The 13,868-nt window shown below is 35.0% G+C and overlaps 1 pseudogene; it reads left to right on the forward strand.

The window, feature by feature from the left end:
- Positions 1–10,504: 10,504 nt before the first annotated feature.
- Positions 10,505–12,645, forward strand: LOC105716276 (mitogen-activated protein kinase 6-like; annotated as a pseudogene).
- Positions 12,646–13,868: the final 1,223 nt, after the last annotated feature.

The raw sequence follows: 13,868 nt of genomic DNA on the forward strand, positions 1-13,868 counted from the left end.
AGACTAGTTAATGTAATAATGAGAGAAACTCATGTTCAGAGAATCAAATATACATAATGCAGGAAATTACATTTCTTAGATTTAGTTTTTCATATATAGCATGGGAATGATATCTAACTTGTGGAATTGCTTTGAAGATGAGATAAAATATATTTAATTTCTTATTACAGTGCCTGGGACAGAGCCAATCCCTCAAATATGATAGTTCTGATTATTAGTAGTAGCTGCATTAACAAAATCGTTGTTATTTCACAGTCCTTAGGTAAATGAGTAAAATGAATCCTAAAAAAGATTGAAATGTGTTATCTTCAAGTCTTTAGAGAATAATTCTGATTTGCAATAAAATGTCTTGAAGTCAAGAATCTATATAACTACATGTACCATTGCTCCTTACTCCTGTAAAAAATCAGATATTTTCCTCCAAATGCTGGGTACAATGGACTCAGGGCCCTAAATACACTAGTGTCTAAATAATTAAAGTGAACACTATCTCTTATGATACCTTTTGGTCTTCTACTAAGGAAACTGCAAGCCAATGTCTTGCAGTGCCTGTTTTGTCTCCTTTGTTTTGTATGGAGTACCTGGAAAAGGGTACTTTCAATTTTAATCACTTATAATTCTACAGTAATTACTGACACATTTATAGAAACATGTCCCAGGAACTGAAATACAACAAGTGTGATTGAAGAAAGCAAGTAAGGTCACATTAGGACTCTTGGTTATGAGTGACAGAAACTTAAATTGAACAAGCTCTTTAAAAAAAAAAAAAAAAAAAAAAAAAAAAAGATAATTTATTGGCTCTCTTAACTGGAAAATTTAACAACTGAGTTTTGGAGTTGAGGTTGTTATGGAAGAGAGAAAATTCTTATGAGGATTAAAAATGAGTATGAGAGCATTAATATTGAAAAATAATTATAAGCTAGTGGAAGTTTCTGCTAAAGCAACTAGGGTGCTCAAATTTGTAGGATTTTTTTTCACTAAGGAAACAGTGTATTTATTCAACAAATTTTTATTATGCACATGCCTGGACGTTATCTGCTTGTCTGTCCAGACAGACCTTCTTGTACTTCAAGACTGACTGATGAACTGGGCTCCCTTGTCCTCTCTTCCAGCTTCTGATTTCTTCAGACAAGTTTAGGCACTGTCTGAAAGCTTATGGGCAGGATGAAAGAGTTCAGGGTACTTAATCTTTCTGTTCCTGTTTGCTGTGCCTTGGGTTGGCTAAGGCTGTGTTCTACTCCCAAAACTACAGCTTCTTTCGGATGAGTCTCCCATGTAACCAAAAATTTTCCAGTTAATACTGTCCTTGTCCTTCCAAGCCTACAGATGATGGCAGCTTTCTGGTTTTGCCAGCTGTTTGGGTGTTTTGCCATTTATTGTGTATCCTGAAACCTGGCCACAGCGTTGTAATAACTTATTTCGTGAAAACTGTTTTCAAAACTGCTTTATAATTTTGCTATCTTTGTCTTGCTGATTTCCTGTCTGATGCAGTAATTTATACTAGGTCTGGCCCCTGAAAAAGACCTTCAAAATGTAATTCTGTAATTGGGTTCCTCTCATATTGGATGGGTATGCTAATCTTTTTACAGGGTGGGAAAATGTAACACTGTTATCCTATGGCTTCCAGTGGCATCCTAATTACTCCAGTGAATACCAAGGAGGCATGGGATGAAATCCTGATGAAGTGCAAAGCAATGAGAAATCAAGTGGTTATTGCATTTAAACACTACAGTGATGATGGTGCTTACAAAGATTTTGGCATGGGGTGGCTTGCTTCTGCTGGCCTCTGAAATCTTCTACAAAGATCTCTGGTATATTGCAAGAATTCATCCCTTTTTAGTATTCATGCCATTTCAATGTGACTTAGTAGCACTTCCACCATAGAGGTGATCTATTACTCCTCCACTTAATTCTGGGCTTGTCTTGTGGCTTTCTCTGGCCAATAGAATGCAGTAGATGTAATGTTATGGCATTTCTAAGCCCAGTCTTTATAGACTCTGCACATATCATTCACATCATTCTTGTTCTCATAACCCAGTCAGTCTTCAAGTGATTTGGCCTGAGCCAGCCTAAATATTGAAAAGGAAACCTCTTTCTCTCATACTAGCTAACAGCCAATCAGTTGCCAAACATATGAATAAATTCACTCCACTTGTCAACTGGCTACAAAAAGCAACCACCATAAGAGTGATCAATAAATTTAACTCCACTAAAATTAAAAATGTCTAGCTCTCAAGTATTATAAAAGGAAAACAAGTAATTTTAGGAAAAAATATAAGAAATATAATAGACAATGGCTTTTATTCGGAAATACATGAAAACTTTTACATATTTGACAATATTTTGAGTGAGTAATGATATCCTATTATTATTATTTTGTACATTTTTAACTCTAAAGAGATTAAGCACATTTTTATGTGTGTGTGATTCAGGTACATTTCTTTTTATAAAGTGCCTATTGAAGTAATCAGCCTATTTTTCTATTAAGCCACCTATATTTTTAAACATTTTTTAATATATAAAAGTTAGAAAATACCAAGTATGTTAAATTGAATGATTGGTTTCAATTCTTCATCTCCTGGTAAAATAATTATGCAGCCATACCCCTGCTGCCATGGACCCAAGGCAGGCACAGTGAACTCCTTCACCCCTTTATGAAAGTACGCTTCAAAGCACAGGCCAATCACTGCTGGAACCGCAGTGGTTTTGTGATTACATGTTTATAATTTTAGATCAGAGTTAGTAGCATCACAGATCCTGCCTACCCCCTCAACTTCAGTAAGGCTTTAATCTCTATGAGACCCTAATAGAGTAATTACTTTTAGCTATCAACTTCACAAATAAGAAATAAAGAATTAAATGACTGCCTTTGCTCTTTGAGGAGAGTACTAAATACTCAAAGCAAGAAGAAATTTTTCAGTAACCAATTTTACGAAAAAACTGAGTAAATTGTTTCAGTTAGCAAGTGTCTGATGAAATATTTTTACACTTTTCTGGTACTGAGAAGACAGTGATGTGAAGTAGGGGAAAAGACCTAAATCAAGTATAATGTCAACTTTCTTATAGTCTTCGCCTTAACATTTAGTATAATTTCTACCGGGAAAATCACTTACTCTGCCTCATATCAGTTTATATTTTTAAACTGAGAGTTTAAAGGACCTAGTGTTTCCTTCCACATTTCACATTTTAAATCTCTAAGATAATTTTTAATCTTTTTGAAATGTCTGTCTTCTCAGTGGATGAGGTCTTCCTGACCTCAGCAACTTGGTGAAGTCAATCAGAACTTTAAACACAGTGTTCCAAGTAGGAAATGGAATATAAACACCAGCTGAGTATCTCAGTGACCTTTGAATTAGTGGCACCATGCTGGTTACAAAGTGATATCATATCACAGCACTGACAAAACAATAAACAAGACATTTAAACTAAATACCAACAAATACAAAAAGAAGAAGAAGAGAAAGCATACCAATGAATAATCTCCTGAATTGCATTCCATTCAGAATCTAAATAGAAATTTTTGTTAATTCCAACCTTCTCGCAAGCAATTTCAATCTCATGCACAGAGGAAGTATAAACAATGTTTTGGTAGGATCAGAGAAAAGTGAAACATTTTCTCCAGCATTCAAGTAGCTCCCAATATCATTGGGAAATCGCTCTGGGCTAAGAGAGACAGGGCTGCAAAAACACAGGAAAGGCTAACAGAATTACAGTCAGGAAGGGGTACTGACCTTCATTTGCAACGGGATGTGCCAACCTCCCTTTATCAATGGGATGGTTTGGTTAGGGCAAGTGTGTTGACCACCTGGGAAGGTGTTTTCTTCCCAAAAGTAAAAATGCATGGAGCTGAGCTACCAAAAGGACTATAATGGCAATGGAAACTTGAAATTAACATTGGGTGTCAAAATACAGGCAAAAATGGGGGCCAGAGAATCAGGAAACGAGGAATGAGAAATACTAGGCAAAAATGGAGGAAAGAGCAGGAAATGTGAACAGACTCTGGTGCTAGAAGGCCATTTTTTTTTTCCCTGGAACTTTTAGACACTGCCGGCATACACATACAGAACTCAGGGGTGAAGGAAAGCAAAAAGCAATAAAGATCATACATCTTCACTGTTCAGGTTCTGAAGTAATTGAGAAATAAACAATAATTATCAAGGGTAAACAATCACTTTTACTAACCAATGGCTAGGTTGGAGGACCTAGCTTTAGGTGGCATAGCAAAGTAGGATTGCCAATATTGGATCCCTGGATCAGAGAGACTTGGACACCCCATTGCAGATTGTGCCACACCAAGGAAGGCCTTTGTGCATCATGGAAGTCTATGTAGATAAGACTTACAGTGCAAAGAAGTAGAGGAGAGCTTGTCTTTTAAGCCAGCTTGATCTCAGAGCCAAGTGGTGCTAAGCCAAGACTGTCCTGTTATCCTACCCAAGTTAACCACTCAGATAAATTATTCTATTTCCTCAGCTCAGAACCAGTAAAGCAGAGAAGAGATATTTAGTTTATATAGATTGAGCTCCACTTGTAGAAAGGAAACATAAGGAAGAGGAAAGGCACCTGACCCACTAGTAGGAAGTGGCCTATCTTGGATAGACAGGCTGAGGCAAGAGCGGAAGGTGTTCAGATAGTTATGGAAGTGTCAGCCAGGGAGGGTAGAAGTTACAGTGCTGTACTTTGAAATTAAGTAGTGACCATTCCAATCTAACCTCTATATAACTAACATTTTTAAGAGCTTTGAATACTGAATAAAGGTAAAGGGGAAAAGGAATTCATTAGCCAGTACTTTCATCATCATATTCCTATATCTGTTTGTGTTCCAATACTTCCCTATAGCTGCTTGGCACTTTATGTTTTTTCAAAATATTTCCACATATTATCATTTTATTTTTTGTTATAATCATCCTTCTTAAAAAGACAAAACTGTCATTATCATTTCTATTTTACAGGAAATTATAGAAAGCCAAAATGTCACTTTCTTACAAGGTGTTTAGTAGAAGAACTAAAACAAAAGCATAGGTTTCACAAAACTTTTACTACTAAAATATGAAACTTTTAATTTATTTGATGGTAGAAGCAGAAACTAACAAAGAAAGTTAAGATATGTTTCTTAACATATTGGCCTTATTTTCAGAATATAAAATTCAAATATCTGGCAAAGTCATAATTAACTATCTTATATTGAAATCTATGGTCCATTTAGTCTATAAGCTAAAGTTTTACATATTACCATATAGAAGAAAATCTGTTTCGTTTCCTATTAAAAGTAGGCTTACAGATATTTTGTTTGTTGTTGGGTTCTTGTTTTTTGTTTTTTGCTAAACTCACAGTAATACAGGAAAAGTAATCTATTCTAATCATTGTGCATAAGCTATTCACTCATTCACTTATGCTGAGTGAACAGAAGTGCTGACTTCCATGCTTGGTACTGTTTATACAAAGAAGTAAAAGATTTGGGCCTTGTCTTTATGTGAGTATATTCAAACTAGGGAAATGGACACATAATGTATCTAATAAACTACTGCTCTGAAATTATGGGACATAAAGCCTACAATGGGAGCACAAAGGATAAAATAAAGTGAATTTGTTATAAACTTTTAGAACTTTTCTTGAAGATTTTATAAAATATCATTTTACTTTATAACCTTATGGAGCTGCATTAGCTCAGCTTGTAAATAAAAATGATTTATCTTTGCTATCTATAATATTCTTTTAAAAAGAAAGTGTGATTGGTATTAATCATCATTGCATGAATGATCACTCTAGCATTTCCCTGGTTATCACAGTATCTTGACAGTGGGAATTAGGAGAGAACAACTCTTGGATCCCAGAGCAGTAGAATAATACATGGACTGAATGCTGTGTCTCTAAAAGACAACATGTTCCATTATCCTACCTGACAAGTCTCTACAGACTCTCTGGAATGACCTGGCAATAAGCTAATAATTTAATGAATCCACAGAAAGAACCTACTTTTATGATTTTCTTGGTGCCTACAGGGTATTTTTAATGAAATACACAATGTCCCCAGTCACATAGGATTCTAGGAAAACGACTGATGCCATGACTGAAATACTGAGCTATATTTCTAAAAAGAGAAAATATTTCTGGTAGTATTTACTTCACAAGAAGCTTCATCTATGAAAAGTTATTTAGAAAAGCTTATTCTAGATGGGAAAATGGGCCTGTGTTAGTTTGTCTGATGAAGCATTCTAAATCTCCTCTGTCAATTGAACAATTCACCCCATTAAAGTGGAGAAGATCCCATGGGGTCTTGTTTGTTCTTATCATGGGAACATAAGCCATAGTTATGACACAAATACCCAATTCTGAAGCACTCAGTTCTAAAAATATTCACCTTTTTAAATAGGGGACCCACCTGAGAGGGTACAATTGGTACAAGGATCCACAGTTCTCAAAGGACTTTCTTACTATGATTGATTTTCCTTGTCCCAAATGAGTTTTTATCCCATCTTTTTCTTCTTGAAATGAGAAGCCTACCCAATTATGTGTTTCTCAGAGACAATTGATATATAAACAGCAATTAATTCATCTATTTGATTTTCTAAGTTGGGTAAAATTCTTGAGACAGCCTCTGGCCTTAGAGCTAACAATTATACTACAACATAGAGCATGAGATTGCAGCAAGCCCCAGTGAGGTCATGGGTGGCCTCACAAAGCCTGTTTGGGAAATATCTGTGCTACAAAGTCATAAGACAGCATTTCTAAAAATGACAGGCCATTTGTCATTTAGTGACGAATAAACAGCCTGTCTATAGACATAAAACTGGTGGCAGAAATGCAGAAGTCTCAGAAAGGTTAGATGAAGACGTAAGAAGGAATTGAGCTCCAGGTGTGACTTTGGGCATTCACTAACAGTCAATCTGATAAGGGCAAGCTGCATAGTACTCAAATAAGGCAATTTAAAATAAGTAGATATTTAATCAATGTGAGTTGATGATGATAATAAGTTTGAGGACAGAACTAGCCATAAAGCTGAGCTACATGGCTCAAGTAAAAGCAATACATACTATAAAGAGTAATGAGGTTAATTCTGAGGGTCTCAGCAATGGAATCTCTAAGTCAAGAAGAGAGTCAAGAACAAGATCAGCAAGTCTTACGGACAAGATTTATGTGTCTCCCCCAAAATGTATATGTTGAAGTCCTAACCCCCAGTGTGGCTGTATTTGGAGTAAGGGGGTAAATAAGGTCATAAAGGTTGGTCCCTGATCTGATAGGGTTAGTGTCCTTATGAGAAGAGACACCAAAGAGCTCACTCTCTCTCTCCAAGTTCACACACCACACCCAGAAATGGCCACTGATAATACAGTGAGAAGGTGGCCATCTGTAACCTAAAGAAAGAGCCCTCACCAGACACCAATGCTGCTGGCACATTGATCTTGACTTCCAACCTCCAGAACTATGAGAAAATAAGTGTATGTTGTTTAAGCCACCCAGTCAATAGTATTTTGTTATGGCAGCCCTAGCAGACTAATACAGCAAGCATTGGCAGACAGAGAACCTGGAAAGGGAGTTATATGATTTTTGGTTTTAATAACACCCATGAATTGAGAAATTTGATGTTACAGCATTAGATTTTATATTTCTCAATAGGGTGTAAGCTGCAGGGGATCAGGTACTTAGTCACTTACTGCACAGGTGCTCGATAAATATTGGTTGAATGAATTACATCTTAGGAAGACTGGCCAGAGACCTGCAAGGAGGGCAATTGGAAACAAAATCAGAGAAAAAAACAGCTTCTCTGATTTCTTCTCTGATTTCCACAGCAGCATTTTGAACACAAAAGACATTGGTCTGATGTTATACCCCAAAACAGAGACAACTGCAGAAGCAATCACTATGGGATTTCCAGTGTTTCAGAGGAAAGTCATTCTCTAGACTACTATACAAATACTCAATGGTTGCCAATTGGTTGTCTTTCAAAAGGCAAGAGGTAGAAAATGCTGTTGATAAAAAGGCAACTAATTCAGAATGAACATAATGGAATTCCTTACTTTTCCAAGAAAACAGGCATTAAGTGTCATGACCCAACATTGAAAATAAACTTGGGAACAAGGTGCAAGGGCCAAAAGAGTGTGTGTGTGTGTATGTGTGCGCGCGCGTGTGTGTGTGTGTATTCATGAAACACTTCATAATTTTTTGATTACTCATCAATAAAGAAAATTCAATCAATGTAAAGATCATTAATGTTGTGAATATTATATGCTATTAGTACATGTATAGGAATTTTATAAGGGATGATATAGGAGAGCTTAGGAGCAAGCCCCACAGTAAAATAATAATTTAAACCATTGTTTCTGTCATGTACATTATATTCCATCAGTCAAAGCAAATCCTAAATAACAAGCCCAAAGTCAAGAGGAATGATATTCACTTTATGCACCACGAGGCCACAACAAGGATGTGCATGCATAATTTTGTTACAGAGGAATAAAGTACTGGAACCAATAATTTAATCTAACACAATTGGTATTTTCCTACTTTGAAAACTTTTGAAATTCTTTAGGGTCAATAATGTTATACTATTGTGTTATTATTTTGCATATCTTGATATTAAAGAGGTGAAACACATTTTCACAGATTTTTTGCCAGAAAAATTTTATTTAAAAAAATATGCAGGAGTGTTATGTATATATTCCAAATTCAAATCAATTGTCTATCTTTTGCACATATCTTCTCTCACTTCTTTCAAAGCCACTTGTCTTAACTTTCTTCTAATACTCTGAGGGCCTGAATAGTTCATTTTAATGTAGTTAAATTATCTATCACTTTAATGGTGAATGCTTTTGCTATTTTTAATGAAGTTTTCCCTACTTCAAAAATAACAAAAACATTTTTCTATATTAATTTCTTTAAATGAGTAGTTTTCCCTTTAACAATTAGGTCTTTAATATACCTTGGATTTAGAGGAGGGGTAGAGTATGAGTCAGTGGTCGTCTGATTTTGTTTTTTTAAATACGAATTACAATTGTCTCATCACCTTTTGTTGAAAACCCTGCATTTCTCCACTTATCTGTTATGCCATCTTTCTCATATGCCAAATATACATTTACACATGATTTCCTTGGGGGGGTGTGATTTGTTCTGCTCATTTTTCTATATTTCTATTACTGAAGCATGTTGTTTTATTTACTAAAAAATAATAATAACTTGATATCTAGTAGAAAAAGTCCACCCACCTCAAGAATAGGGCAAGTTAAAATGCTACAAAATGTACTCTTCTTTTCTCAGTAAAATTTGTTTGTTTTTCTGTTCTTCTTGAATAAATGCATCCCAGATCATTGCAAGTCTTTAGCTAATTTTCAGACTTCTGAAAAACTTGATTATAAGACTATTTGCCAGCATTCTATTGTTTTTATGAATGAAATGATTTGCAGAGGTACTTATTCTGCCATTCCTGCTTACATCGCTCTGATAAATAATTTTTTAATACTGAATTTATATTCATCAATCTTGAAAAAGTCATCTACTATTTCTAGTATCATAGCTTTTGAATCTATCTATCATAGCTTTTGCGTGCCTCTATGTACAAACATGTGAATAAAGACAATTTTGTTTCTTCTTTTCCACTTTTCATAATTCATTTTTTTCCTTATTAGGACCTCCAATGCAATGCTTAGAAGTAGTAAAAATAAACTTTCTTTTCTTATTAGTAATCTTAAAGCAAAGTTTTCTATGTTTTCATTGTTAAGTATTGTGCTGCTACAGATATTTTATATATAACCTCTACCAGATTAAGAAATCATGCTTCTCTCTTAGTTTTCTAAGATTTCTGTCTAAAATGAATATTACATTTTTCTACATATATTGAATAATAAAATTATTCTCCTCTAAACCCTTAATGTCATAAATTATATTAATTGATTTTCTAACATTAAACTGAACTTGGTTTTCTTAGATAAGTTCAACATGGCCATAATTTCTTATTCTTTTATGTTTTGCTGGAGTATATTTGTTAATATTTTGTTTAGGATTTTTTATAACAATTCATGACTGAAATTGGCCTGCAATTTTCCTTTTTCATACCATACTTTTCAGATATTGGTGGCATCTATATCACACCAGTCTCATAACATGACTTGAGAAGTTATTTCACATTAACTGTAAGATGTTATGTAAGACTAGACTACATTCTACCCTGAGAGTTTGATAATCCTTGTGAACCATGGATTCCCCTTATGAAGCAATTTTTGATTGCTGGTTCAAGTCTTTTGAGTCAACTTAAGTTTTTTATTTTTTCTTAGATGGTTATACTAGCGCCTTAGTTTATTTGAGTCAGTATAGCAAAACACCATAAACTGGGTGGCCTATAAACAACAGAAATTTATTTCTCACAGTTCTGGAAGACTGAGAAGTCCAAGATCAAGGCTCTGGCAGATTTAGTCTGGTGAGGGTCTACTCTTTGGTTCACAGATGGTGCTTTCCATCTGTGTTCTGACGTAGTAGAAGTGGGAAAGGGTCTCTCCCAGGTAAGGGTTTCAAAATGGCAGAGAAATTTGAAAGTCTAATGAACATTCATGGTTTTGATCTGGGTTCCAGGTATATGGACTTAAAACCATTGGGTTGTGGAGGCAATGGCTTGTTTCTTCTGCTATAGACAATGACTGTGACAAAAGAGTAGCCATCAAGAAAATTGTCCTTACCAATCCCCAGGAGGTCAAACATGCTCTATCTGAAATCAAAATTATTAGAAGACTTGATCATTATAACATTGTGAAAACATTTGAAATTCTTGGTCCCAGTGGAAGCCAATTAACAGACGATGTGGGATCTCTTATGGAACCAAACAGTGTTTACATTGTTAAGGAGTATATGGAAACCGACTTGGCTAATGTGCTGGAGCAGGGCCCTTTACTGGAAGAGCATGCCAAACTTCTCATGTATCAGCTGCCACAGGGGCTCAAGTATATTCACTCTGCAAATGTACTACACAAAGATCTCAAACCAGCTACTCTTTTCACTAATACTGAAGACTTGGTGCTGAAGATAGGTGATTCTGGTCTTGCATGGATCATGGATCCTCATTATTCCCATAAAGGTCATCTTTCTGAAGGATTGGTTACTAAATGGTACAGATCCCCACGTCTTTTACTTTCTCCTAATAATTATATGAAAGCCATTGACATGTGGGCAGCAGGCTGCATCTTTGCTGAAATGCTGACTGGTAAAACCCTTTTTGCAGGTGCACATGAACTTAAACAGATGCAGCTGATTTTAGAATCTATTCCTGTTATACAGGAAGAATACTGTCAGGAGATTCTCAGCATAATTCCAGTTTACACTAGAAATGACATGACTGAGCCACATAAACCTTTAACTCAGCTGCTTCCAGGAATTAGTCAAGAAACACTGGATTTCCTGGAACATAATTTTGACATTTAGCCCCATGAATCTGTTAATAGCAGAAGAAGTACTCTCTTATCCTTACATGAGCATATATTCTTTTCCAATGGATAAGCCAATTTCAAGTCATCCTTTTCATATTGAAGATGAAGTTGATAATATTTTGCCTATGGATGAAACTCACAGTCACATTTATAACTGGGAAAGGTACCACGATTGTCAGTTTTCAGAGCATGATTAGCCTGTACATAACAACTTTGATATTGATGAATTTCAGCTTGATCCAAGAGCTCTGTCTGATGTCACTGATGAAGAGGAAGTACAAGTTGATCCCTGAAAATATTTGGATGGAGATTGGGAAAAGTATCTGGAGGATCCTGCTTTTGATAACAATTACTCTACTGAGCGTTGTTGGCAGTACCGAGATCATCATCAAAACAAATATTGTGATCTGGAGTGTAGCCATACTTGTAATTACAAAATGAAGTCATCATCATATTTAGAAAACTTAGTTTGGAGAGAGAGTGAAGTTAACCATTAGTATGAACCCAAGCTTATTATAGATCTTTCCAATTGGAAATAACAAAGCAAAGAAAAATCTGATAAGAAAGGCAAATCAAAATGTGAAAGGAGTGGATTGGTTAAAGCCCAGATAGCACTAGAGGAAGCATCACAGCAACTGGCTGGAAAAGAAAGGGAAAAGAATCAGAGATTCAATTTTGATTCCTTTATTGCAGGAACTTAGTTCCCAACATAAGCCTACTGATGTTGTTGATAAATTAAATGACTTGAATAGCTCAGTGTCCCAACTGTAATTGAAAAGTTTGATATTAAAGTCAGTAAGCCAAGAAAAACAGGAAAAAGGAATGGCAAATCTGGCTCAATTAGAAGCCTTGTACCAGTCTTCTTGGGACAGCTAGTTTGCGAGTGGTGGGGAGGACTGTTTTCTCATAAATCAGTTTTGTGAGGTAAGGAAGGATGAACATTTTGAGAAGGAAAACACACTAGTTACTTGGACAAGTTCTTTAGCAGGAAAGAAGATACTGAAATGCTAGAAACTGAGCCATAGAGGATGGGAAGCCTGGGGAGAGAGGAAATGAGGAAGGATTTCTGAACGACAATAGGGAGTTCCTCTGTAACAAGCAGCTTGAGTCCATAGGCATTCGGCACTTAAGTCAATACAGGCCACATGTTAACGAGAAGGTGTTAACCTTCTGGTATGAAATCTTCCCCCAAATTCCTCATAAAACATATGGCAGCATTCTGAAACATCTGAACTAAAACACTCAGCAGACATTTATCTTTGTATTCTTCATGAAATGTTTTGTCTTTTTTTATTACTAGTGTTTAAGTCATTTTTTACTTGAATCAGATGGTGACATTTAGTAAGGATTGTATTAGTTTTTGGTTTTTAAAATCTCGACTTTCTTTTTCTACACGTGAGATAGTTTTCATTTTAACTGGCATGTCATTTGCACACAAAAATAAAGACGAGCAAAATAATGCAACACAGGAGGAGACAAAAGTGATGCACTAAGACAAGTAAAGAACATTCTCTCATAGAACAATGATCTGTTTTACAGGAAACAAACCTTGCCTTGAAATTTACACAGTGAGACTATACATAATTTAATGAAAATATCTATTTTTTCTAAGACTTTTTCATTCATATTTTCAAGTTTTTCATACTGTACACTTTGCTTAAATCACACGATACCAGCAGCAACTGAAAATGAATGCCAAATTTGGTACACATGTCTTATCTACCTCAAGGTAACAAAAGTATGTGGTAAAACATATACCACTCATAGTGCTTCACAATATGCACTTCTATTTAGCCAGCATTTATTGTCATAAACTATTCTTAATAAGACTCATTCACTGTTTATAAATGTTCTGGTATGCATTCTTTATAGTGAGGTGTTAAGGCATCACATCTTATTTATTTTAGCAAATCAGCATATTTTCTGTATTAAATTATAAAAATTAGTTTTTAAAATTTATTTGAAAATACACTTTTTCCATTTGGCACTATGGTTTGTTACCTAACTAGATGAATATATAATGTCAGTTTATCTTAAGACTGTCCATGTACTTAATTTACTTAAGAGTTCATTTTAAGCAATGTACTTACTGTGTATAGGGATTTGTATTTTGGAGGTGCTTGATCTATCTACAAAGAAAAATTAATTAGGAATTACGTTATTATAAAATGCTCCTAGAAGTCCTGATTGTGCTTATTTAAAAAAAATGTTAGACTTATGTGCATGGAAGTAATTAAGATACCTCATTATTGTAATTTAAAAGTTGTACATTATAAGACATTTTGGTTTTACTGTATGTTTTTACTGAATGATCTATTCTCCATCCCAAGGCAAGCATGAATAAAATTAAATATTAAAAAAAATAAATAAAAAGGTTAAAGGTTAGAGGTTAGTTTCAGATTTCCTTGTACACTCAAATCCCTTTGATATGTACAAATACTTTCTAATTCTTACATCCCA

This window comes from Aotus nancymaae, unplaced genomic scaffold (genome assembly GCF_030222135.1).
Source record: "Aotus nancymaae isolate 86718 unplaced genomic scaffold, 86718_ANA_hifiasm-v0.15.2.pri h1tg000025l, whole genome shotgun sequence".
NCBI lineage: Eukaryota > Metazoa > Chordata > Mammalia > Primates > Aotidae > Aotus > Aotus nancymaae.